Source organism: Lepisma saccharinum, chromosome 17 (assembly GCF_977018435.1).
Source record: "Lepisma saccharinum chromosome 17, izLepSacc3.1, whole genome shotgun sequence".
In the NCBI taxonomy this organism is placed as follows: domain Eukaryota; kingdom Metazoa; phylum Arthropoda; class Insecta; order Zygentoma; family Lepismatidae; genus Lepisma; species Lepisma saccharinum.
Window position 1 is genome coordinate 39,254,162 of NC_139245.1, and position 26,900 is coordinate 39,281,061.

Genomic DNA, 26,900 nt, shown 5'->3' on the forward strand with positions numbered 1-26,900 from the left:
TAAATATATAACAAATAAATGCTTTGTCAAATGTTTCACAAATATTTCAAAGATAGATTTCTTACGAGTTGATCGGGAACTATCTCAACTCAGTTCTTTTCTTTCTTTTTTAATACAACGCCCTATAGATACCTGAGAAAATACCAAATACATGGCTTCTAAAAGGCATTGGATGTGGTACACATCTGCCATAAATTGTTTAGATATTTTTATGCGTAGCTATGGGACGTTAAAATTAGAATGAACTGATCTGAAGTGGAACTCTATAAGTATGATATACGGATTCAGTGGGTGGGAGATGATTATTCTTGGTTGGGGTGGCTCAAGATCCTCCTCACCCCCTTTAATCTCAACCTGCATTAAAATGAATAGATGTATCTTTGTTCGCAATTTTCACATTTTGAACTCCTGATTTTCCGTTCCGTTAAACCCAAATAAGGCCAGAAAGAGGTCCAGAGCTTTATGTGTTTCACAATTGTTATCAGATTTTAAAATCTGTTTTTTTTAAAAAAAAACAAACAAAAAGAAACAACATAAATTCTAAGAAAAACAAAGAAAAATATATTTATGCAAATTTTGCATTAAATAACAGGACATTCGTGTGTGCTGTTCTAAAATAGATTGTTTCCCATGGCTTCACATTTTACCTAGGTATCAAGGACGTATTTGGAGGGGGTGCAAGGCGTCCGGACCCACCCCCCGAAACACTTATCATGTAGTAAAAGTAAATAATCAAAATATAATTGTGTAGCATTAAATATATAATCTATGGCTATTTCCGCTCAACTTATTCGAAGGCAAGGAATTTCGCTCATACGGCTTTGAAGGGTTCCAAATAGTTATGCACAGTACTAATGATGATATCCATAAAATATTGATCACAACTTTACTTTTCGTTAATTGGATCTAACTCCTTTTTTGTTATTCAATAAATATTCAATTCTTTTTCTATTTGACATTAAATGCTTACCAAGGCAGTTGTTTCTATGCAAATCTTGGCGATCTTAACTACACGATAGCTAGATAATGACGTGCTGTTATATATCTATTCTTTTACGATCTTTTACCTATTCATCTAATAATAATTAACATCAATTAATTTACATATTTAATTAATATTTTAATTTAATTTAATATAATTATTCTAATTATTATTATGTATTATTATTGCAACACTTGGTTGGACCCCCCGAAATGTATTTCTACATACGTGCAGGAGTGTGTATATAATATATATATATATATATATATATATATATATATATATGGGAGGCTGGATTTTGTACCCCCCTAAATGAAAAACGTTCCTGCGCCACTGTTTGTAACACCTCGAAAAGGAGCAAATTGGTGCAAGAATTCAGTCATAACTTTTTACTGGTTGAAGATACGTCGAAAAAAACCTTCACCATTGGATTTCTCGTGAAATTCTAGCCTGATTTGATATATCATATCACCCCCTTTCCCATTTAAAATTCTGAAGTTGAATTCAAGATGGCGGACATCAAGATGGCCGACGACCGTGCGGGTGGTGTCAATGTGGTTCCCCCTTGGCCTGATATAGATTGGTCATCACCATTTCCACGTTGCGCGCTGCAGTGGCCTTGTACCAGGGGTGTTAAGTGACTTTTTGAGCTACTCTGTAGAACACAGAAGTTCAAAAACATACCGCAAACTTAGAACGTGTACAGTCAAAATTATTGCGATACCCTATTGGAAGGCGAATACCCTAAGTTCGAATCATATCCTAACCTTATAGAGCAATTCCATATGGACAGACTTGACCACAGAAGGAAGGCTACTTTGGAAAAATTTTCAACGGCAAACTCCGATCTTCTCTGTGGCTTTCACAATTCAAAATATGTATTCCGAACATTAAAACACGACCCAAGCATGAAACCTTCTATGTGAGCAAAGCCCGAATAAATCTCATGAAAAGGTAACCTATTTGGAGAATGAGCGCGAACAACATACCAAGGCAACATAATGCACGCCACTGAGAAAATGGCGCAGTCCGAGTGGCAGTGCCACTTGTGTCGTTTCGGTTCGAAAGCATTATTGAGTATTTGTTCAAATCGATGCGTAACGCATAAGGCTTCGATCTGAAATATCCCTAAAGGAATTGGTTATCTAGTTTGCAACTCCTCATTCATTCCATTACTTTGAAAAAGAAGCAACATGTGACACGATCTAAAATAAATTAATGCTAAATACTTATTTTAAAACGTAGTTTTCCATGTACGGTAATTTAATGTTTTTTGGCAACTAAGAGACATTTACTCATTATTGAATAAGGTATAATAGGTAGGGCCAATGCCATCTTGCTCTACTGGTGTTCCTATCTAAGTGGATTTATGTTACAGCACTATCATACGGAAGAATTTTACACATGTGATTATAGAAGTAGGATAGCAGAACACCCGCAGGCTGAACCTCGCCCTTCAATAAAGGAAAATTGAAATTGAAATTGAGGGGTCTCGGATAATTAGATGAAACGTCTTGAATTCCAATATCGGTCGACGTCCTCAATACTGGAGTTGAGCCTGCAACGGAAAAGCAACTGGGAAGTATTGGTCTTAGGAATCAATTGAATTTAATTGAACTGAATTGACTATTTTTCTGAGTGAGGTTCAGCTTTTGCTGGTCTACCGCCTAGCACCAATAAAAAAGCGGGGGGTCAATTATGACCCAATCACTCCATGAGTCAGATTTTTTTCACATAAGTTTTACTTTGAAGTTTACGAAGATCAAGTTGTTCTATTCTATACTATATCCATGTAATAGGTTCCGTGCCGATCAACCAGCACCATCTCTCCCTTACGTTTCCTTGTTTCTCCAATTTCAGGGGGAGTCCTTTCAGGACTGCCAATATTCCTATCAGCACATATCAAGAGGTGAATGACTATGAAGAGCGATGCATAGCATTACGCAAAATTAGGAAGGAAAACATAACAACTGATGAGGGAAAACGCTCAAAATCAAAATAAAACAAATACCATCCTTTTAAAATCATCATTGCTTAGCTGCATGGCTGGGGAGAGACCTGCGCTCGATCGCCAGCTCTAAACTTCGAAGGAGACTAAGAAAGTGAGCGGAAACATCCATCGCGACACTTTAGGCTGCTCTCATGCTGAACTAGGCTTCGTGGCGGTTCCCCTCTCGAACCTTTAGGCCACCCTCTGTCGTCAGCGTCCTCGAGCATAAATCGCCTTCGAAAAACTATACAATCGCAGCTATTACATTAAAAAAAATCACGAAGACAAAGCGTCCATCCTCATCTTTACCTTCCTATTTCCTTCAATCACCTTTCAATATCCTATGTCATCTGTTTCTTCACCTCGGCTAAAACTCAGTGGGCTAATGGGATACTCTGACCCCTCTCAGGTACGGGTATAGTAGTAGAAATACGTGGGATATGAAGCTTCGACTGTTATGTACTAAATCATTTGACAGGCTATGGAAAAGGGAGATTTTATAAATGTAGTAGGCTTCTTTATGGGCAATTATTTTCCTGAAGATTGTTTATTTTCAAGATACTTTTATAAATTTACATCTTAGTTACAGATCTCCATAAATAAAGGACAGAACAGATTTCTTTCTTATAATTAAATCTACGCGACGTTTGCAGTTTATTTACATAATATGGATCAAGCTGTCATATCAGTTATATACAGACGACCAGGCGCTTGCTTGGAACTTTATGAACGCTCCTTGACATAATGAAGCATAACTTTGTCGTGACTGGCGAAGGTTTTAAGTATTGACTCCGATTTTAATATAAATTGGACATTATGGGCTGGCTTCAAGATATATGTAGAAATACAAACTGCTGTAATTCGTAAAATATTAGAGACATCGACTTGATATCGGGTATGGCAACATGTTAGCATGTTCACAGGGCGAAACCTAACCATGCCAGATATCAATAATGAATAACTTGATCAATAAATAATAATCATGGAGACGAAATAATCTGAACTTATTCTTCCGTATGATGGCATGTTAGCATGCCCACAGGGCGAACCTACTCATACGGCAGAATAACATTAAGTCCTGTTGCTTTATGCAAAAATTGAAAATTATTACGTATAAGTTTCGAAGAAATCAAACTGAATTATCACAAAGTTGTGAACAATCGTAAATTAACTTATTCTCACGCATGGTGACATGTTAGCATGTCCACAGGGCGAACCTACCCATGCGTCAGAATAACAGTAAGTTCTGAGTCGAAATTTAACATTATTTTGTGAAGATTTTATTTAAAATTTCAGAAAACTTCAAAATAAAGTTGAAATGAACTTATTCTTTCGTATGGTGACATGTTAGCATGTCCACAGGGCGAACCTACCCATACGACAGAATAACTATGTCTCTAAGCTAATTTGGGAACGAAGACTGAGTTCTTGAACCCTCCCATAAAGGGAGCTGAGTATTTAAGATGTCAATCCATGGGAGTCGGTGATGAAAATGCCCCCGAATTAGGTTCCGTAGCTGTATTTATACCCCCGCATGTCAAGCAGAGCGCCTCCCGTGACACAAAAGATAAACATAGCTACAGCTGTGATATGCAGAACTAATTTGTGTATAATGGCAATATTCTAAAGATTAAACAGTATGTTCCATAAGGTTCATTTTTCTATATCTAAAACAGCAATTATGATCCTTGAAGTTTCTATAATATTCTCTACTACAAAGTTGTCACATTCTTAAAAACTTCTCTCCAATGTCCATAAGGCTTATATTATTAATAACTCCAACTGAAATTTAGCTCTTATGGCTTTCATAATAGTTTGATTCTAAAACTGAGAACATATACTTTTGACTAATTGCCAACAATGAAAGATTTTGCTTTCAAGAAGCTTGCAAATAACAAATTCTAAACTTCTCGAATGTCAGAATTAGGTCATTAGTTCAACTATTAAATATCTCATTTTTCATAACGTTTTTATAGTGAATATAAAAAGTAAAATAATTAAGAATAATATTAAATATGACCGAATCCTTGATATGGTTCTGGAGGATCATATCAATATCCCCCCTGGTCAAAAAAATAATTTCTTCGGCGTAGTTAACGAAGAAGGAGAAATTATTTCAGCTCATAAATCTATATATGAACAGTTTTCACATAACGTTTAGATAATGACCTTTTCAAATTTCAAACTATAAGTACTTATATACATATATATTGAGAGATGCACTTGTATAGACGTCAGATATTTGCAATACGCTCAACTTAACCTACACAAAGACTAACACACATATAGACCAGTACGCACATAGATTAATATACACTTAGATTAAGATACACATAGACTAATCATAGACAAAGATACAGATCTGTATTCACTCATACAAGCACACCCATTTACTTACACCTATTTATTTACATCTATTCACAAACGTATATACCTATTTACATAAGTGCCTGCTGTTTATGCCCCACAGTTAGTGCTTTCAAATGTTTTTGCGTCTGAGGCTTGCGAATCCATTTCTTACATTGACATAGCGTAGAATTCGCCTCTTAGCAGCGGACTTACTATAATCGGCGCAAAATTTCTGCATGACTTCGTGCACTAAGTCATCGAATTTTAACTGTCTTTCCCCAAATATGCTTTCAATAACACACTTAAAGTCTTTATTGAGTTCCATCTGATTTACGATACGACCACTAATCTGAATCGTCTCACTTGCACCATTGTTGCATCCGAGCGGCACTCCATCTTCTTCTTCTAGAAACTTGTCCTTTATAGTATCATTCGTCAAAGTACTTAATATCTGGTCAAATACTATGTCCAGATTAGGCGATAATCACAAACTGACTACATCGTCACTATCCACAGGGTACACATTTCCTCCAGTAGCAACGTCTTGAAATTGAGGTTCAAGATGTCCTTCCAGTTCCAATGGATCGATTCCAGCCTCCTTCATTTCCGGGTTTCTAGTCTGGGTTGACCTTTCCACGCACTCACTGGATCTTCGCATATCCTTGGCTGCGCTCAGCTGATCTTGCACCCAGGATTTAAGGTTGTCAAACTGGGAATTTAGCTGTTGTGACAAAGTCTCGGTGGCACGAGAAATTTCGTGGCTGACGTGACCTTTTATTCTATCTTCCATCTTGTGAATTTGCTCTCCAACCACAGTTGACATGGATGTCTCCAATTGAATCTCTCGATATAGATCCCTTTCAGCTTGCTCGAATTGTTGATGCCAGTCTCTATACTTCTGGGAGTTGATGTTATCTAATTCTCGCTTCATTCTCAATGCCTGTCTCTCGTTGTTCTTTATACCTCTGGTCAATGATAGCCGACTTTAAATTCAAAGGGTCGGTGTTATACACTTGTGCAGCATGATAAACACGGGAACTGCCTAGATCCATATCGTTTAGAAAGGAACTTAATAAGAGTTAAAGAGGATCGTGACCAACTTGTCCAACTTTCTGAGAAAGAATGACAACAATGGGATGCGTCGCGGCTTAATACAGTAGAAGCTCAATAGCTTTCTTTTTATCAAATATACTTTGAATCCGATCTTCCTCTTTTTCGTTCCATATGCTCAATAAATAAACGAAATTTGCCCTTATACATATTTTTCCAAATGATCCTTCTCCCATGCCTTGCGCTGAAGTTTAATACATTCTTGTTTAGCATCTTTATAAATAAAGTAGAAGCTCTGGAATTTCGTGATCTTGTACACAAATGTGGTTCATTCTTTATCAATGTCTCGACAACAATCGGGAACATTAAGTCCTGAACTCGAAGTAAGATTTTTACTTGTGCTACTCAAATGCTTCATTTCCATTTCGAAACGAAATAGCTCTGTGCTTTTCTAATACTATGAAAGTTCAATGATCTTGCACAATGAATCTCAACTTTAAACAATTGTCTTGCCCTTGTACACTACACAATCGAGCCAACACGTTTAGGATACCACTATTGATATCGAGCCCCACGTTGTGGATGCCATTTGTAAGGTTCCGTTTCAGATCCGCCAATATTCCTATCAGCACATATCAAGAGGTGAATGACTATGAAGAGCGACGCATAGCGTTACGCAAAATTAGGAAGGAAAACGTAACAACTGATGAGGGAAAACGCTCAAAATCAAAATAAAACAAATACCATCCTTTTAAAATCATCATTGCTTAGCTGCATGGCTGGGGAGAGACCTGCGCTCGATCGCCAGCTCTAAACTTCGAAGGAGACTAAGAAAGTGAGCGGAAACATCCATCGCGACACTTTAGGCTGCTCTCATGCTGAACTAGGCTTCGTGGCGGTTCCCCTCTCGAACCTTTAGGCCACCCTCTGTCGTCAGCGTCCTCGAGCATAAATCGCCTTCGAAAAACTATACAATCGCAGCTATTACATTAAAAAAAATCACGAAGACAAAGCGTCCATCCTCATCTTTACCTTCCTATTTCCTTCAATCACCTTTCAATATCCTATGTCATCTGTTTCTTCACCTCGGCTAAAACTCAGTGGGCTAATGGGATACTCTGACCCCTCTCAGGTACGGGTATAGTAGTAGAAATACGTGGGATATGAAGCTTCGACTGTTATGTACTAAATCATTTGACAGGCTATGGAAAAGGGAGATTTTATAAATGTAGTAGGCTTCTTTATGGGCAATTATTTTCCTGAAGATTGTTTATTTTCAAGATACTTTTATAAATTTACATCTTAGTTACAGATCTCCATAAATAAAGGACAGAACAGATTTCTTTCTTATAATTAAATCTACGCGACGTTTGCAGTTTATTTACATAATATGGATCAAGCTGTCATATCAGTTATATACAGACGACCAGGCGCTTGCTTGGAACTTTATGAACGCTCCTTGACATAATGAAGCATAACTTTGTCGTGACTGGCGAAGGTTTTAAGTATTGACTCCGATTTTAATATAAATTGGACATTATGGGCTGGCTTCAAGATATATGTAGAAATACAAACTGCTGTAATTCGTAAAATATTAGAGACATCGACTTGATATCGGGTATGGCAACATGTTAGCATGTTCACAGGGCGAAACCTAACCATGCCAGATATCAATAATGAATAACTTGATCAATAAATAATAATCATGGAGACGAAATAATCTGAACTTATTCTTCCGTATGATGGCATGTTAGCATGCCCACAGGGCGAACCTACTCATACGGCAGAATAACATTAAGTCCTGTTGCTTTATGCAAAAATTGAAAATTATTACGTATAAGTTTCGAAGAAATCAAACTGAATTATCACAAAGTTGTGAACAATCGTAAATTAACTTATTCTCACGCATGGTGACATGTTAGCATGTCCACAGGGCGAACCTACCCATGCGTCAGAATAACAGTAAGTTCTGAGTCGAAATTTAACATTATTTTGTGAAGATTTTATTTAAAATTTCAGAAAACTTCAAAATAAAGTTGAAATGAACTTATTCTTTCGTATGGTGACATGTTAGCATGTCCACAGGGCGAACCTACCCATACGACAGAATAACTATGTCTCTAAGCTAATTTGGGAACGAAGACTGAGTTCTTGAACCCTCCCATAAAGGGAGCTGAGTATTTAAGATGTCAATCCATGGGAGTCGGTGATGAAAATGCCCCCGAATTAGGTTCCGTAGCTGTATTTATACCCCCGCATGTCAAGCAGAGCGCCTCCCGTGACACAAAAGATAAACATAGCTACAGCTGTGATATGCAGAACTAATTTGTGTATAATGGCAATATTCTAAAGATTAAACAGTATGTTCCATAAGGTTCATTTTTCTATATCTAAAACAGCAATTATGATCCTTGAAGTTTCTATAATATTCTCTACTACAAAGTTGTCACATTCTTAAAAACTTCTCTCCAATGTCCATAAGGCTTATATTATTAATAACTCCAACTGAAATTTAGCTCTTATGGCTTTCATAATAGTTTGATTCTAAAACTGAGAACATATACTTTTGACTAATTGCCAACAATGAAAGATTTTGCTTTCAAGAAGCTTGCAAATAACAAATTCTAAACTTCTCGAATGTCAGAATTAGGTCATTAGTTCAACTATTAAATATCTCATTTTTCATAACGTTTTTATAGTGAATATAAAAAGTAAAATAATTAAGAATAATATTAAATATGACCGAATCCTTGATATGGTTCTGGAGGATCATATCAATATCCCCCCTGGTCAAAAAAATAATTTCTTCGGCGTAGTTAACGAAGAAGGAGAAATTATTTCAGCTCATAAATCTATATATGAACAGTTTTCACATAACGTTTAGATAATGACCTTTTCAAATTTCAAACTATAAGTACTTATATACATATATATTGAGAGATGCACTTGTATAGACGTCAGATATTTGCAATACGCTCAACTTAACCTACACAAAGACTAACACACATATAGACCAGTACGCACATAGATTAATATACACTTAGATTAAGATACACATAGACTAATCATAGACAAAGATACAGATCTGTATTCACTCATACAAGCACACCCATTTACTTACACCTATTTATTTACATCTATTCACAAACGTATATACCTATTTACATAAGTGCCTGCTGTTTATGCCCCACAGTTAGTGCTTTCAAATGTTTTTGCGTCTGAGGCTTGCGAATCCATTTCTTACATTGACATAGCGTAGAATTCGCCTCTTAGCAGCGGACTTACTATAATCGGCGCAAAATTTCTGCATGACTTCGTGCACTAAGTCATCGAATTTTAACTGTCTTTCCCCAAATATGCTTTCAATAACACACTTAAAGTCTTTATTGAGTTCCATCTGATTTACGATACGACCACTAATCTGAATCGTCTCACTTGCACCATTGTTGCATCCGAGCGGCACTCCATCTTCTTCTTCTAGAAACTTGTCCTTTATAGTATCATTCGTCAAAGTACTTAATATCTGGTCAAATACTATGTCCAGATTAGGCGATAATCACAAACTGACTACATCGTCACTATCCACAGGGTACACATTTCCTCCAGTAGCAACGTCTTGAAATTGAGGTTCAAGATGTCCTTCCAGTTCCAATGGATCGATTCCAGCCTCCTTCATTTCCGGGTTTCTAGTCTGGGTTGACCTTTCCACGCACTCACTGGATCTTCGCATATCCTTGGCTGCGCTCAGCTGATCTTGCACCCAGGATTTAAGGTTGTCAAACTGGGAATTTAGCTGTTGTGACAAAGTCTCGGTGGCACGAGAAATTTCGTGGCTGACGTGACCTTTTATTCTATCTTCCATCTTGTGAATTTGCTCTCCAACCACAGTTGACATGGATGTCTCCAATTGAATCTCTCGATATAGATCCCTTTCAGCTTGCTCGAATTGTTGATGCCAGTCTCTATACTTCTGGGAGTTGATGTTATCTAATTCTCGCTTCATTCTCAATGCCTGTCTCTCGTTGTTCTTTATACCTCTGGTCAATGATAGCCGACTTTAAATTCAAAGGGTCGGTGTTATACACTTGTGCAGCATGATAAACACGGGAACTGCCTAGATCCATATCGTTTAGAAAGGAACTTAATAAGAGTTAAAGAGGATCGTGACCAACTTGTCCAACTTTCTGAGAAAGAATGACAACAATGGGATGCGTCGCGGCTTAATACAGTAGAAGCTCAATAGCTTTCTTTTTATCAAATATACTTTGAATCCGATCTTCCTCTTTTTCGTTCCATATGCTCAATAAATAAACGAAATTTGCCCTTATACATATTTTTCCAAATGATCCTTCTCCCATGCCTTGCGCTGAAGTTTAATACATTCTTGTTTAGCATCTTTATAAATAAAGTAGAAGCTCTGGAATTTCGTGATCTTGTACACAAATGTGGTTCATTCTTTATCAATGTCTCGACAACAATCGGGAACATTAAGTCCTGAACTCGAAGTAAGATTTTTACTTGTGCTACTCAAATGCTTCATTTCCATTTCGAAACGAAATAGCTCTGTGCTTTTCTAATACTATGAAAGTTCAATGATCTTGCACAATGAATCTCAACTTTAAACAATTGTCTTGCCCTTGTACACTACACAATCGAGCCAACACGTTTAGGATACCACTATTGATATCGAGCCCCACGTTGTGGATGCCATTTGTAAGGTTCCGTTTCAGATCCGCCAATATTCCTATCAGCACATATCAAGAGGTGAATGACTATGAAGAGCGACGCATAGCGTTACGCAAAATTAGGAAGGAAAACGTAACAACTGATGAGGGAAAACGCTCAAAATCAAAATAAAACAAATACCATCCTTTTAAAATCATCATTGCTTAGCTGCATGGCTGGGGAGAGACCTGCGCTCGATCGCCAGCTCTAAACTTCGAAGGAGACTAAGAAAGTGAGCGGAAACATCCATCGCGACACTTTAGGCTGCTCTCATGCTGAACTAGGCTTCGTGGCGGTTCCCCTCTCGAACCTTTAGGCCACCCTCTGTCGTCAGCGTCCTCGAGCATAAATCGCCTTCGAAAAACTATACAATCGCAGCTATTACATTAAAAAAAATCACGAAGACAAAGCGTCCATCCTCATCTTTACCTTCCTATTTCCTTCAATCACCTTTCAATATCCTATGTCATCTGTTTCTTCACCTCGGCTAAAACTCAGTGGGCTAATGGGATACTCTGACCCCTCTCAGGTACGGGTATAGTAGTAGAAATACGTGGGATATGAAGCTTCGACTGTTATGTACTAAATCATTTGACAGGCTATGGAAAAGGGAGATTTTATAAATGTAGTAGGCTTCTTTATGGGCAATTATTTTCCTGAAGATTGTTTATTTTCAAGATACTTTTATAAATTTACATCTTAGTTACAGATCTCCATAAATAAAGGACAGAACAGATTTCTTTCTTATAATTAAATCTACGCGACGTTTGCAGTTTATTTACATAATATGGATCAAGCTGTCATATCAGTTATATACAGACGACCAGGCGCTTGCTTGGAACTTTATGAACGCTCCTTGACATAATGAAGCATAACTTTGTCGTGACTGGCGAAGGTTTTAAGTATTGACTCCGATTTTAATATAAATTGGACATTATGGGCTGGCTTCAAGATATATGTAGAAATACAAACTGCTGTAATTCGTAAAATATTAGAGACATCGACTTGATATCGGGTATGGCAACATGTTAGCATGTTCACAGGGCGAAACCTAACCATGCCAGATATCAATAATGAATAACTTGATCAATAAATAATAATCATGGAGACGAAATAATCTGAACTTATTCTTCCGTATGATGGCATGTTAGCATGCCCACAGGGCGAACCTACTCATACGGCAGAATAACATTAAGTCCTGTTGCTTTATGCAAAAATTGAAAATTATTACGTATAAGTTTCGAAGAAATCAAACTGAATTATCACAAAGTTGTGAACAATCGTAAATTAACTTATTCTCACGCATGGTGACATGTTAGCATGTCCACAGGGCGAACCTACCCATGCGTCAGAATAACAGTAAGTTCTGAGTCGAAATTTAACATTATTTTGTGAAGATTTTATTTAAAATTTCAGAAAACTTCAAAATAAAGTTGAAATGAACTTATTCTTTCGTATGGTGACATGTTAGCATGTCCACAGGGCGAACCTACCCATACGACAGAATAACTATGTCTCTAAGCTAATTTGGGAACGAAGACTGAGTTCTTGAACCCTCCCATAAAGGGAGCTGAGTATTTAAGATGTCAATCCATGGGAGTCGGTGATGAAAATGCCCCCGAATTAGGTTCCGTAGCTGTATTTATACCCCCGCATGTCAAGCAGAGCGCCTCCCGTGACACAAAAGATAAACATAGCTACAGCTGTGATATGCAGAACTAATTTGTGTATAATGGCAATATTCTAAAGATTAAACAGTATGTTCCATAAGGTTCATTTTTCTATATCTAAAACAGCAATTATGATCCTTGAAGTTTCTATAATATTCTCTACTACAAAGTTGTCACATTCTTAAAAACTTCTTTCCAATGTCCATAAGGCTTATATTATTAATAACTCCAACTGAAATTTAGCTCTTATGGCTTTCATAATAGTTTGATTCTAAAACTGAGAACATATACTTTTGACTAATTGCCAACAATGAAAGATTTTGCTTTCAAGAAGCTTGCAAATAACAAATTCTAAACTTCTCGAATGTCAGAATTAGGTCATTAGTTCAACTATTAAATATCTCATTTTCATAACGTTTTTATAGTGAATATAAAAAGTAAAATAATTAAGAATAATATTAAATATGACCGAATCCTTGATATGGTTCTGGAGGATCATATCATCCATGAGCCTGAAAAGTTATACATTGGCTTTATGACTAAATGTATATCCAAGGCTCTAAGAACCTTTATAAGACCTTCTCCAGAATTCAGGTCCAGCATACCAATGAGGATATTGTGCATTTAGCTCTACAAGCCTGAAGTGTGTCCGTTGCATTCCACTCACATCTACAATAGTTGCTTGTTCGTAATTGCATCGCAGGTATTTCCCCTAATCCCCTGCTCCTCTGTCCATTAATGGTAATGAGGTGCTTCCAATGAGAAGCAATTGTTTAGTTTGCAGTAAAATGGGCTATTTATCTGTAAACTTGCAAGCAACTGGAATTGACAATGTCCAAAGTGCATTCCGAAGATAACTTGATTTTTTTCAGAAAACCTTATTAGTGGCAATATCGAGGCAAACACAGATAATTCGCATGAGCAGATTGGAAATATGTCGTGTTTCCTTGTGATATTCATGCTCGGAATTCTAAGTAACAGTGCCTGCTTTCGATCGCGAATTGTGTTCACAACGTCTATTTCCATAGCTGATTTCATCTGTGTTACTAACCCACAACCTGATCCTTCCTTACATCCAAATTCGACCTACAGGGTGGTCACAAAGTGGGCGTTTGTATAATCTGGATCGGAATAAATTACTTAAAATTTTGGGGTCCATCGGCACGTATAGCCATTTTGCACCCTTCAAAGTATACGAGAAAAACCTCCTCTAACCTAAAACTCTTACCTTAAAGTTAAAAAAGGAGGTGCGTAGAAGAGGTCCCTTGAGAAAGTTAAATATGTGGAAGGTTATAAAGTTACCTGCACAAGACAAACACAACACATTAAAAGGCAAGACTAGTCTAAAAACTTCCTCATAAACAGTGTAAGAGCCCTCGTTAAAACATTTTCATAATCTCCCAACATATGATAAATGTTGGGAAGAGTAACTTTTGTCTGTATATTTATGTAAGTGGGCAGAACTTGCACTCTGAAAAGTATAGGTGTCGTGTCAATCCCGACGTGACATACGTATGTCAGGGTTTACTTGACTGGTTTACCTGGCTAAAACTGAAATGTTGCCTCCAATCCAGAGAGTCAAACCCGCCTTGTGCAGGGATACCTTTCCAGAAATACAAACTAGACCAGATTTGCTTAATAAGCATGACCTTTTATTAACCAATTTCAAATTACATTGATTGATTGATTTGCTTTATTTTACTTCGCCTTTTGTGTCACTTGTGGCTAATTTGCGAAGATGAGGATGAGTGATGATATGATGAAATAATTGGTGAATGGACACTCACAAACATCCATGCCCAGGCCAGGATTCGAACCCGGGACCCCTGGCGTCGTGGCGAGATGTGCTAACCAGCCCGCCACGGGGGCCGGCTCAAATATGTTCAATGCATTTATATACTACATAAAATCGTTAGAAAACACTAAAAGCACAGCGTTATTAAAGTCTTACAAACATTCTATAAGTACGAATATCTATACAATATTTGAACAAAGTTTGAGTATCAAACCACAGGTTTGACACTTTGGCTTACAGGGAAACCAGTCAAGGAAACTCTGACATCGGGATTGAACCCATTAGATACCGGGCTGGGATTGACACGGACTCAAACGTATATGGGTGAAAAATATAAATGTTTCAAGCAAGAGAACAATATTACTGAAACCATATCATGAAAATGAATCTCATGATCATAAAAGCCCCTCTTCAAAAAGCAGTAGTCAGCAAATCAATTTTTATCTCCTACTCTTCAGTGATTCCTTGCATTATATATTTTTTCAGTGGAACAGGGACATTTGCTAATATGCCACGTTTTCATGGCTTTGAAATAAGCACCAATTTCTGCTAATATTGTCCAGTGGATAAAGTAACACATTATGTTCCTGAGAGTTACTTTTCCAAGGCATTTCTCTATGCATTTTTTAGTTTCGAATTGACCCTTAAGTCCACTTTATGCACAGAAAGACTAATCGGAACTGGACCTACACTTCAAAGTATGATCCGAACCACTATGTGCTTCCACGGGATATTGAACCCGTACAAGGCGACGACGTTACCACTACGCCATCGGGAAGGCCCCAAAAGACATTTCCCTACATGCTAATAAAACTACAGATATCTACAGTAATGAAAATCAGCGGCGACCTTCTATGACACCCTCTAGGTTCGGGAACGCTGGTAGAGAGAGAGAGAACTTTGAGAAAACCAGAAATTACTTTCCATGTTTTGTTTTTGTTCAATTGGATTTCAGAAAAGCAATTGCATCTACGGTTTCATTTCAAGAGGCAACGCCTCCATGGTGCCCTGTTCGCGAGAATTGATGCCATTTTGTTTCCGTTTCTTCTTCCGATCGAGGAATTCTGAGCAATTTAAAATCGAGCTCAGGGGCAAGCGAGAGAACAATAAGAAGAAATATTGTTCGAACTGAGGAATCTCATGAGGAGGAGCTCCTATTGTTCGCCTCGAATTGCGAAATAGCTTTTCCTTCCAAGACTGGAGAGACAAATCTTGTTTTCCCAAACAAGAATTTCTCATTATGCAGAAATAGAACGTGCCTCGCGCATATTCTTGTACGTAGGAAATGAAAATCAGTCGGAAAACAAGCGAAAACTTTACCATGTATTATTTTGTTTTTCTTTCTCGTAATTACTTCGTTTGACACAGTTCTTCAGTCTCTCTCTTTCTCCCCCTCTCTCTCTCTCTCTCTCTCTCGCTCTCTTCTTCCCTTTATTTTCCCTTCCTTGTTGTGTCTTGTCAAAATATGTCCTTAACGATGAAGAAGAAGTAAAACAAAGATGTCAGTTTTATGTTAAAATTGTAAGCAGCAAGAAGTGCTAAAGAAAAGTTCAAGCTCGTGGTCCACAAAGCCTGAACAGCATGCAGCTTCATTCATATTGTAATAATAATTATTATATTAATAATTATAAGAAATTAATATCGATTTACATCAATCTCTTGATTATATATGTATTGTAAAAGCAATTTAGATATTCCAAACAAAGAAAACTGAAAGCAGTTAATTTTTATTATTAATATTTTATTTGCTACTGAGGCTACAGCTTTTCTAACTTTACTCTGTCCCATGAATCACTGGAGCTAGCGAACGAAAGCAAGTCTCTGCGCAAGTAGTGAGTGACTTAAGAGGGCTCGACCAATGAATAAGTTTGAGGAAACATGATTGCGTGGAGTGGGAAACGACTCAGCTTTGCAGCACCGTGTACTGCTTCGCTCCGTCCACTTCTTTACCGTTATGCGCTGCCTTGCTGTAGAGATTTTCGGGATATATTTTTGCCCTACATACATGGTGGGTTTCCCAAATGGTGTGGTTGTAGCTCCTTGTAATCAAGGGCTCCTGTGTTTTATCACCGAGGGAGGCACATAGTGGTTCGGATCCAACTTTAAACTATAGATCCCGATTAGCCTATTCGCCCGACCCTGTGGCCGAGTGGTTAGCACATCGCGCTGCGATGCCAAGGGTCCCGGGTTCGAATCCCGGTCGGGCTTGGTTGTTTGTGAATGTCCATTCATCAATTTCATCATTTCATCACTCATCCACATCTTCGCAAATTAGCCAAGAGGCACAAAACGCGAAGTAAAATAAACTAAATCAAATCAAAAAAAAAAAATCAAACCAGTAGACCTAGTGGCCGGGTTCTAAATAATCATTTGAGGCTCGAATCATCATTTGAGGCTCGTCGTAGCCTTTTATGATGTATATTTTGAGGGCAGAGTTGGCAACACTGTGGGCCCACTGTAGCCTTTTATGAGGGGGTCTATTGCCCTCTGTTTACATCTGGTAACACTGCCGTAGTTTGACAGTGTTGTTAACCTACTGGGTTTTTTTCACTGAGGCTCGAATCATCATTTGAGGCTCGTCGTAGCCTTTTATGATGTATATTTTGAGGGCACAGAGTTGGCAACACTGTGGGCTCTTACTGTAGCTTTTTATGAGGGGGGGGTCTATTGCCCTCTGTTTACATCTGGCAACACTACCGTAGATTTTTTGACAGTGTTGTTAACCTACTGGGTTTTTCACTGTAAATTTTCATCAAAGGGTCTGAGGGGTCCATGTATTTTTTATGTCTGGCAACACTGTTGGGGGCCTAGTGTTGGCGACACTGTGGGTTTTTACTGTAGCCTTTTATGAGGGGGACCTATTGTCCCCTTTTTATATTTGGCAACTCTATTGGATGTTTTTTTTTTGAGGCTTGGGTTTTACCAACCCATCCGAAGAAAATTCCACTATATGATCTTTTACTGGCTAAGCTAACCTACAAATAGAAATTGGCAACACCGACGAGCATCAAATGATGATTTCGAGCCTCAAATAATGATTTCGAGCATCAAATGATGATTCGAGCCTCAAATAATAATTCAAGACTCGTCGGTGTTGCCAACCCACTCTACAAAAATTCCACTATATGATATTTTGAAGCCTTTCACGGTGTATGTTAACCTCACAAGCAGTGTTGCCAACTCGGGGCGAGCCGTAGCCTTTTATGGTGTATGTTAACCCTAGCAGCAGTGTTTCCAACTCGTCGTAGCTTTTCACGGTGTATAATTTTTACAGGCGCGCGCGTGTATTGTGACGAATGCACTCTCTCATCCTTGAAGGATGAATGCATCTTATCGTAATTTTCCAACTGTGGGACCAAATGTTTATATATCGTGACCTTTGTAAACCTTTTTCGGGAACAATGTGTCGCACACACACACGCGCGCGCGCGTGCCTGTATTGTGACGCAAGCAAACAAAAAAAACTTTGCCTGTTATTACAAAAAAAAAAACTTTGACCGTATTCTTAAATAACTAACAAGGACAATGAATCTTTTTGGCTTCCGCAAACAGATCAACATGGAGACTGCACCGCCAAATTTCAATAACCTCTTACCTTCCGTATTATCTAAACTCAATGGTTTACTGATTGTTCATCTCAACAGCATTTGGACGAAACTGAATGACGATGTGGGCAAGATGTTTTATGTTTTTAATAACAATTTACATTTCTACGAAATTCCGATCGACGGGAAACTTCAAATCACCGTGAATCCGGAAAACGCAGGCGAAATCAAAATTTCTACCGGCAAGAATATTTTTCGAATCAAGCACGACAAGATGCTTTCTAACATTACGTACGATGTTTCTGCAGGAGATTATCTTTACATGGAACTTCTCGGAGATTACGACAAACTCATTCCTCTCTTTGTAGAATTACGAATCGTTTATCCTATTATAAATAACCGTTAACCAAAAATGCCTAACGACATTTTCGGCAACACCAAGCGTGTAGACCACGCAGAAGAGATTCTCATGTTGGACATTCGAGTTAAGAAGTTGAGGACCGATTTGATTGCTTTGCAGGAGACCTTAAACAAAAGTTTAGAGTCGGAAATCGCTACGCTCCAAACGCAATGTCTCGACCCCATTCTGAAAATCGATTCCGAACTGAAGACGCTGATAAAAAATTATGTCGACGTACCTTCTTACGACAACGTTCAAAATATACAGTTGAGCGTGGATTCGCTTCAAAATGATTTGGCCAAATTACAGCAATATCAATCGAAAAATGAAGATTTGGAAAAATTGAAACTCGAAATCGAAGAACGAACTTCCGCAATAGAAAAGAATTTCTCTGAACTTCAAACCGTCGTGAACGATATAGACGCAGAACGCTTACATGTCGTCGTTTCCAAATTACAAGAAGAATTCACCAGCACGTTGGAAGAAATTAAATCCAAGTTGCAGACTTTGGAAGATACAATGACGAACCTACCATCGTCGGACGAACTGCAGGTCATCGGTAAAAGCGTCGCGAACATAAAAATTCAATTGGAGGCGTATCGAGATTTCGAACACATTCAAACCACCATCGCTACGCTTCAGGCGTCCTTGGAATTGATCAACGAAGAAATTAAAAATATTCACGCTGAAGCAAGAGCGTTGACGAGCATTCAAGACACGTTGGGCACGGTTCAGCAGAAGATCGAATATTTAGAAAATTTGAACGTCGAAACGAATCTCGCTCATTTTCATCACGTACTCGACAACATACAGGGTGACTTGGAATCGTTACGGACGAGCGTGCCTTCGAGCGAAGATTTGGAAAAATTGAAAACGGCGGTGACGGCACTATCCGATTCGAACGACATCAAAAGTTCATTGAGCGATCTCGAGAGTAGGGTGGCCAATTTCCCCACCTCCAAAGAATTGCACGCTTTGAAAAGAAACATATCTCGAATGCTGAAACGACTAGAAACGGAAACGGCGAACGTGGAACAGATTCGAGACGAAATTAGTTCGCTGGTGTCGACGCTGCCCACTTCGCAGAGCGTCGCCGACCTTCACACGCAGTTTACAGAGATGCGAAGGATCGTGAACGATCTTACCGAGAAGAGCTCGAAATTGAATCAAGTCGAGAACCTTCAGAACATTGTCGTCAACATCAGAGATCAAGTTGGAGTGCTGGAATCCACGCAGGAATCGACGCTGGCCTTTTTCGGTGCCAAGTTGCAAGAACTCAACGAAAACTACAAGCAGTTGAAAGTGGAAGTGAAAATCAAACCGTCGTTTTCTGCCGTAGCGGATACCATAATCGAGCATTTGCTGCCCATCGAAAATAAACTCGGACAAGTTCACAGTAATCTGCTCGGCGTCGACACTAAATTCGCTAAACTGCATTCTCTGCAAGCCATCGAAATCAACAGCGTACCCAATCAACAAAGAATCTCCACGTTCGTCGAAGGTAACAAACTGTACATGTTGCATCCTTATCATCCGTACTACAAGTTTCTCCTCGATGGCACGTTTCAGATAAACGAATTTTCGTACTGGTCTCACGGTAGAAAAGCTAGCGTTCCCACCATGACTTTGATATCGAATCGTGGTGTCCAGAAAGCAGGAAACATTCCTCTGCCACGTTGGAACGAAACGCGCAACATATATGAAATACACGAAGACGAAGATCTTACCGTTTTCGACGTGAGTGCCGGCGATAAGCTGATCATTCAAAACATGAGCGAAGTGCCACCCCCTTTGAATCCCATCACGCTTGTGCTTCTCTTGAAACGTAATCTCTAAAAAAAATGTCTAGGCAAGCCATCGTCGAAGAATTGCATAAACCTGCACGCCGTAACTACGAACGTTTGGCTGTGGTAACCAAGGGCATCGACGACCTCTGGCAAAGCGACCTCGTGGAGATGAGTAGCGGCAATTTGAAAAACGTACATAAATTGAACAAGGGCAACAAGTACCTCCTCACCGTCATAGACACATTTTCGAAATTCGCATGGGCTCTACCTTTGAAGGCGAAAACGGGAACATGCGTCACGGAAGCATTCAAATTAATTTTTCGCGAAAGCGGCGGCAGACAACCACGGTTTCTGCAAACGGACAACGGTAAAGAATTTTACAACGCCGTATTCCAAAAGTTTATTCAAAAACACAAGATTCAACATTATTCGACCTTCAGTCACATCAAAGCCAGCATCGTGGAAAGATTCAATCGAACCTTGAAAACACACATGTGGAAACGATTCACGCTTCGGGGAAATTACAAATGGGTCGACATCCTGCCGGAACTCGTCGACACCTATAATGATACGGTACACAGAACAATAGGCATGAAGCCAGCCGACGTTACCAAGTCCGACGAGCAGCGTTTAATTTCTACAGTTTACTGTCCAAAGTACACACCCACGACAAAAAAAGCTAAATACAAAATTGGAGACAAGGTGAGGATCAGCAAATTCAAACGCACCTTCGAGAAGGGATTCACAAAAAATTGGAGCACGGAACTCTTTACGGTGGTTCGAGTTCTACCCGGAAACCGACACACGTATATAATAAAAGATAGTAGCGGCGAGATTTTGAAAGGAAGATTTTACGAAGAGGAACTCTCTAAAACAAAACACCCCGACACGTACCTCATCGAGAAAGTATTGCGTAGGAAAGGTGACATACTGTTTGTCAAATGGCTGGGACTTCCGGGAAAGAGTTGGATCGACGCGAAGGAAGTGATCTTGTGAGTACGTGGAACGTGGTGAAGCATCTACCGGATCCGGAAAGTCAAACGAGAAAAAAAAAAGAACGGCGAGTTGCTTCCCGACAGCATCCGCTGTCTGATCGTAGGTCCTTCGGGGTGTGGGAAAACGACACTGCTCGTGGACAATTTTCTCCTCGCACCGAATTGGTTAGATTGGAAGAACAGGCACCTGTACGTGTTCTCGAAAAGTTTGGAGCAATCCAAATACCAGCAACTGATGAAACTGTACGATGGTCTGGACATTGCAACGTTCGCCTCGGAAATAAAACCACTCGACGATTGTCGTGAAAATTCAGTCGTTGTGTTCGACGACGCCATCCTGGAAAATCAAAATGAAATTCGCAACTTTTTCACGCAAGGTCGTCACAAAGGAATGGATTGCTTCTACCTAGCTCAAACGTTTTCCAAAATTCCAAAACAGTTAGTACGCGACAACGCTACTTTCATATGTTTGTTTCGTCAAGATCACACCAACCTCAAGCACGCGTACGATGACTACGTAGGCGGAGACATGAACTACAATCAATTTTCGGAACGCTGCTGCTCTACTTGCTGGAACGGTGACGATTTCGGATTCGCGACGATCGACATGACGAGGAAACCCAACGACGGAAAATACAGAAACAAAATCAACGACTTTCTAAACGTTGCAACGTTGTGAGAAACGACGTGTATAAATAACGTCATGACGAAACGAAAAATCGAAGACGAAAATCTCAAGCTTCGCGATTACCTCGCGAAACGCTTCAAAGGTTGGAAATCCGAGAATCGCGGATTCTACGAAGAGAAGAAACGTCAGGATCAACCCGTGATCGATGCCATCAGCAGTCTAGGTAAAGAAATTAAAAGTGTCACGGAACAAAATAAAAATTTGATCAACGAACTCGTACCGCTCGCAGCTAAAAGTTACGCCGTACCCACGCCTATTTCGAGCATTCCTTCGACGCCGTTCGAACTGAAGGATGCACCGGCACGACGTCGAGCCATAGGCAGCACGTCTTCGGATAAAATCGAGTTGGGACCTTTGGCACGAGACTACCTGAGCACGGGGAAATTCGACAAGGATGAAGTGTTCGGATTGTATCCCAGCATGGAAACCAGCGAAGGCGGCGGTGTGGTGTGGAAGATTGGGAAATCGAAGGTGACCTTCGAAGGCAACGACATTAAAGTCAATTTAGGCGACAAGGATAGTTGGACTGTGGGAACTCGTTGCCAAAAAGCAGCCGAAAGATTACACCGACGAAGATTACCAAAGTTACAAGGAAATTCTGATCATGACGGATGCCTTGTACCAGAACAACGACGCCTCGCAGAATAGGGTGAAATCGAGCAGCGGCGAGAAGTACAGGAATCTCATCAAACCGATTTGGAACCAGGTCAAAACAGGCAGCGGCGTCAAACGCTACAACACGTTACCCAAAGAATTCGTTTGGGTGGACGACGTTAGGAAACTCGTGGACCGATTGTTGGTGATAGCCGGCGAAGAGAATGCAGGCAATCGTAATTTCTACAACGAGAAGGTTGGCATCGTGGACATGATCAGCACGAAACTTTCCAACTTCATCGTGAACGACGACAAGGGCATAGGTTACCTGATCAAAATCATCAACACGCTGCCTCCGAAATTTTGGAACGTGGCCGAAGGAAAGGGACTCGTGAACGACATCATCAACAAGTTACCTTTCGAGATGCATCTACCTGGCTACCAGTACTGCGGACCGGGTACCAAACTCGAGAAAAGATTGGAGAGAGGAGACAAGGGTGTGAATCCGTTGGACGCGGCATGCAAAGATCACGACATCGCTTACAACACCACGCAGACGGATCTGGACGCACGTCACGAAGCAGACAGAAAGTTAGAGCACGCAGCTTTCGAAAGGTTCGTGAGCAGAGACGCATCGCTGGGTGAACGGGTCGCCGCACTGGGTACCACCATCGCCATGAACACGAAACAAAAATTGGGGTGGGGTATATAAATAACATACCGTAAAAAAAAACTACACAAGAAAAAATCTCAGAATATATATATAAATAACATACCGTGAAAATAACACATAGAGCATCAACATGAAGCCCAAGGGTGTACCAGATACCATACTCCAATCTAAAAAATCTAGGTGCTCTCGATGGGTTACTCACCAAGAAACAACGCGAGAAGAAACGTTCTTGCTTGTCGAAAGGACACGGAATGAAATTACTGCTCAGCACACCTCAATTGAAAAGATTGCAGCGTTCGCGGAAACAGCAAAAGATCGGAGGTTTCATATTCAGCATCCCGGCCATCCTAGCAGCATTGGGGGCCGTTGGAAGTTTGGCTGGCGGAAGTGCCGCCATCGCGAAAACCGTCATCGACTCGAAGAAGAACAACGCGGAATTGGAAGAACAGAAACGTCACAACCTGGCCATGGAGAAGAAAGGGGGGAAGGGCATGATGAAGAAGTTTAAAAAAAAGAAACAACAGCACTCACCAACCGAGACATTGAATCTCTGATCGAACCGTTACAAATCAAACACTTCAGAGGAGTTTTCATGTCCGACTCGTTACCTTCAAGCGTTAAAAGAAGAGAATGCGGAGTAGTCAACTTGGACGGTCAAGAAAATCCAGGCACGCATTGGATATGTTACCACAAAAATGATGATAAAGCATTCGTTTTCGATTCTTTCGGAGGTGTTCCACCTACAAATTTAATTCATTATCTGAAAACGAACAAAACCTCTATATACTACAACGACGAACGCATTCAAAATTTCGGAGACGTGAACTGCGGTCATCTCTGCCTCTCCGTGCTCGCGTTTCTCTCTAAAATAAATAACCCTACGATCGAGGATTTCCAGAAAGCATTGTGGAACCTGAAACAGCATCACGACAATGGGCGTGTTTCATCTCACGAGCGAATCTTCAATCTTGAAACTCACGCTGCACGACGACATCGTCTATCCTAAATCCGTGGCTCTGCGTGCATTCTACAGCATGTACCTCATACCTAACGTCACGCAGCACAACAACAAAATTAGCGTCGGAAACGAACACATCGTCGTCACGCCAGGACAATACAATCTTTCCACTTTGCAAGCTCAATTACCCAAAGGCACATACCTTTCTCAAAATTCGGTCACGCACAGAGTGGAAATCCTATCCGCGACGGAGACCGTGGACCTGGGCACCATGGGAGAACTTTTAGGTTTCGAGAACAACCACCCAAAACTCGAAGCTGGCATCAAGCACGTAGCAACCAACATTCCTAAATTCTTGGCCATAGAGACTCTGAACGTACACTGCAACGTGGCGGAAGGCATGATCACGAAATCTTCGGACTGATTATTAGGAAGTCACAAGCAGACGGGAATCATAGCCACTTTCAAACCAAGTTCCGAGTTCATGGAACCGATCATCTACACGCCCTCTTCGCCGATCTATTTTCCAGTATGTCGCAACCGCATAGACGACATAGAGTTGGTGGTGACGAACGAGAAAGGAGACGTGGTGGATTTCGCAGGTGCCACTACGACGGCCATCGTGGAGATCAACGTATAATAAATAACCATACATGTAAAATGGAGCAAATCGAAAGTTACAAATTGCAATCTTTCCCTCCCAACCGTCGCACGTTCGCCAATCTGAACGAAGCGAACAGGGAGATCGAATACGACGTGGACGTAGGCGACGGGTTCATTCATCCTCACAGAGCGGACCTCTACCTTCAATTCGACGTGGTGAAGAAGGAAAGCGGAGACGCGTTTCCTGCAGCAGCAAACTTGATACTCGTGGACAACTTCGTGCCTCACCTGTTCTCGCAGGTGGAGGTGAGGAAACACAACACCGTCATCGACAGAATAGATTATCCAGGCATCACGTCGACGGCAGTGGGAACGTTGAAATTATCCAAAACGGACGCAGCGTACTACCAGGCCGGGGGATTCGAAGCCGGGACCAAAATATCGACGAGAAGTCACACGGTGCTCTTTCCCATGCGTCTGCTGCCTGGTTTCTTCTCGGACTACAAGGAGATCATGTGGAAGGGAGGACTGAGGATCACGTTTCGAAGAGCGGCCAACGACAACGACGCACTAATGCGATACGCTACTTTGGGTCCGGACGGCACCACGCCGATAGCCAACACTTTACCCGAAGCAGCGAAATGCGTCATCCGGAGCATGGAATTGAGAATGCCGGTGGTGGAATACGAAACAAACTACGCCCTCAAGTACAAAGCGGAGATCTTGAAAAGTCCGCAGGTGCCGATTCACTTTCACGGTTACCAGTGCGTGCAGAAGATGGCGTCGGGAAGTCACATGGAATTCGACGTGACGACACAGTTCAACAACATACAGTTCGACATGCCAGATTTCGTCGTAGTGCTTTTTCAGACAGGACGCGATAACGATCAGGAAAAAGATTCCAGCAAGTTCGACGACTGCAAGATCAAGAACGTTTATCTGAAGAACGGTAGGAACGAAGTGTTCCCGCGCGAGAATTACAACCTCGACATGACCAAAGACGATTACCTCAAACTTTACGAAGCTTACACGGCTTACAAACGCGTGACCGAAGGAAGCGTGGACATGTACTACGCGCCCAGCGAATTCAAAGCACGGAGACCCATGACCGTCATCAACACCACGAAAAGAAAGCAAGTGGTGGTCAACGATCGTACCAACATCAAGATTATATGCGAGTTCCACGATGCCTTGCCTGCAGATACTCTGTGCAGTGTCATTCTTATTGCAGAGAAAACATTTGTGTATGACGTCAAGAATGAAAGAGTGACTGAACAGTTTCAAATAAATAAAAAAAAAAATAGCACACAATAAGAAATGTGGAATTTTATATATATAAGTACAAATTGCAATTAGCAGTTTCCAGAAGTTTAATTTTGCTGTGCCATGCATGCATGTAATCGAGGAAGTGGAAGTAAATTAAAATTGTTTTTTTTTTTTTCGCATTGCCTATTACTTTTTGTTGCACTCTGGGCAGGCCTTACTAGTTTGGAGGCGATAGTGGCCCCACGGAAGTGTATGGACCCCACATTCAAGAATACACCTCTTGTCGTCGTGTGCATCCAGAGCAACTTTCCTGACAATATTAGTTGTAAGCACATGATCGACGCTTTGGATACGATGCTCTTTTTGTAGAATGGGCGATTTTGTTCTGAGGCACTCGAGGTAATCCTCAACTTGAGGTGCTCCCGAACCACTTGCCTGCTTACACCCTTTGCCTTTTTTGTTACTGAACCCTCAGCCCGGATCGCATAGGCTTTGGCACGAAGTCCAGCAAACTCCACAATCACATCCCCGTCTTTCTCGTCCTTGAGTTTGCCGGGTATTTTTTTGTTCCGGGGCAGAATTCCATACCGGTTTAGCTGGGGATAGCCCGATGTGTCGAAGAGCTTGACAAGAGCTGGAACTTTGGCTATATCACCATACGCATTGGCCGTGCGAACATGGTGCGAACTTGCTCAGATCCAAAACTGCAGCTCCCACATAGATGGGCTTGTTGAGTAGCACCTTGCCCCGGTTCATGTGAATCAGAGACATCTGTTCGTTGTAAATTGTTCGAGACCTGAACAGCGGGCTTGCAACAAGTCGACGACACT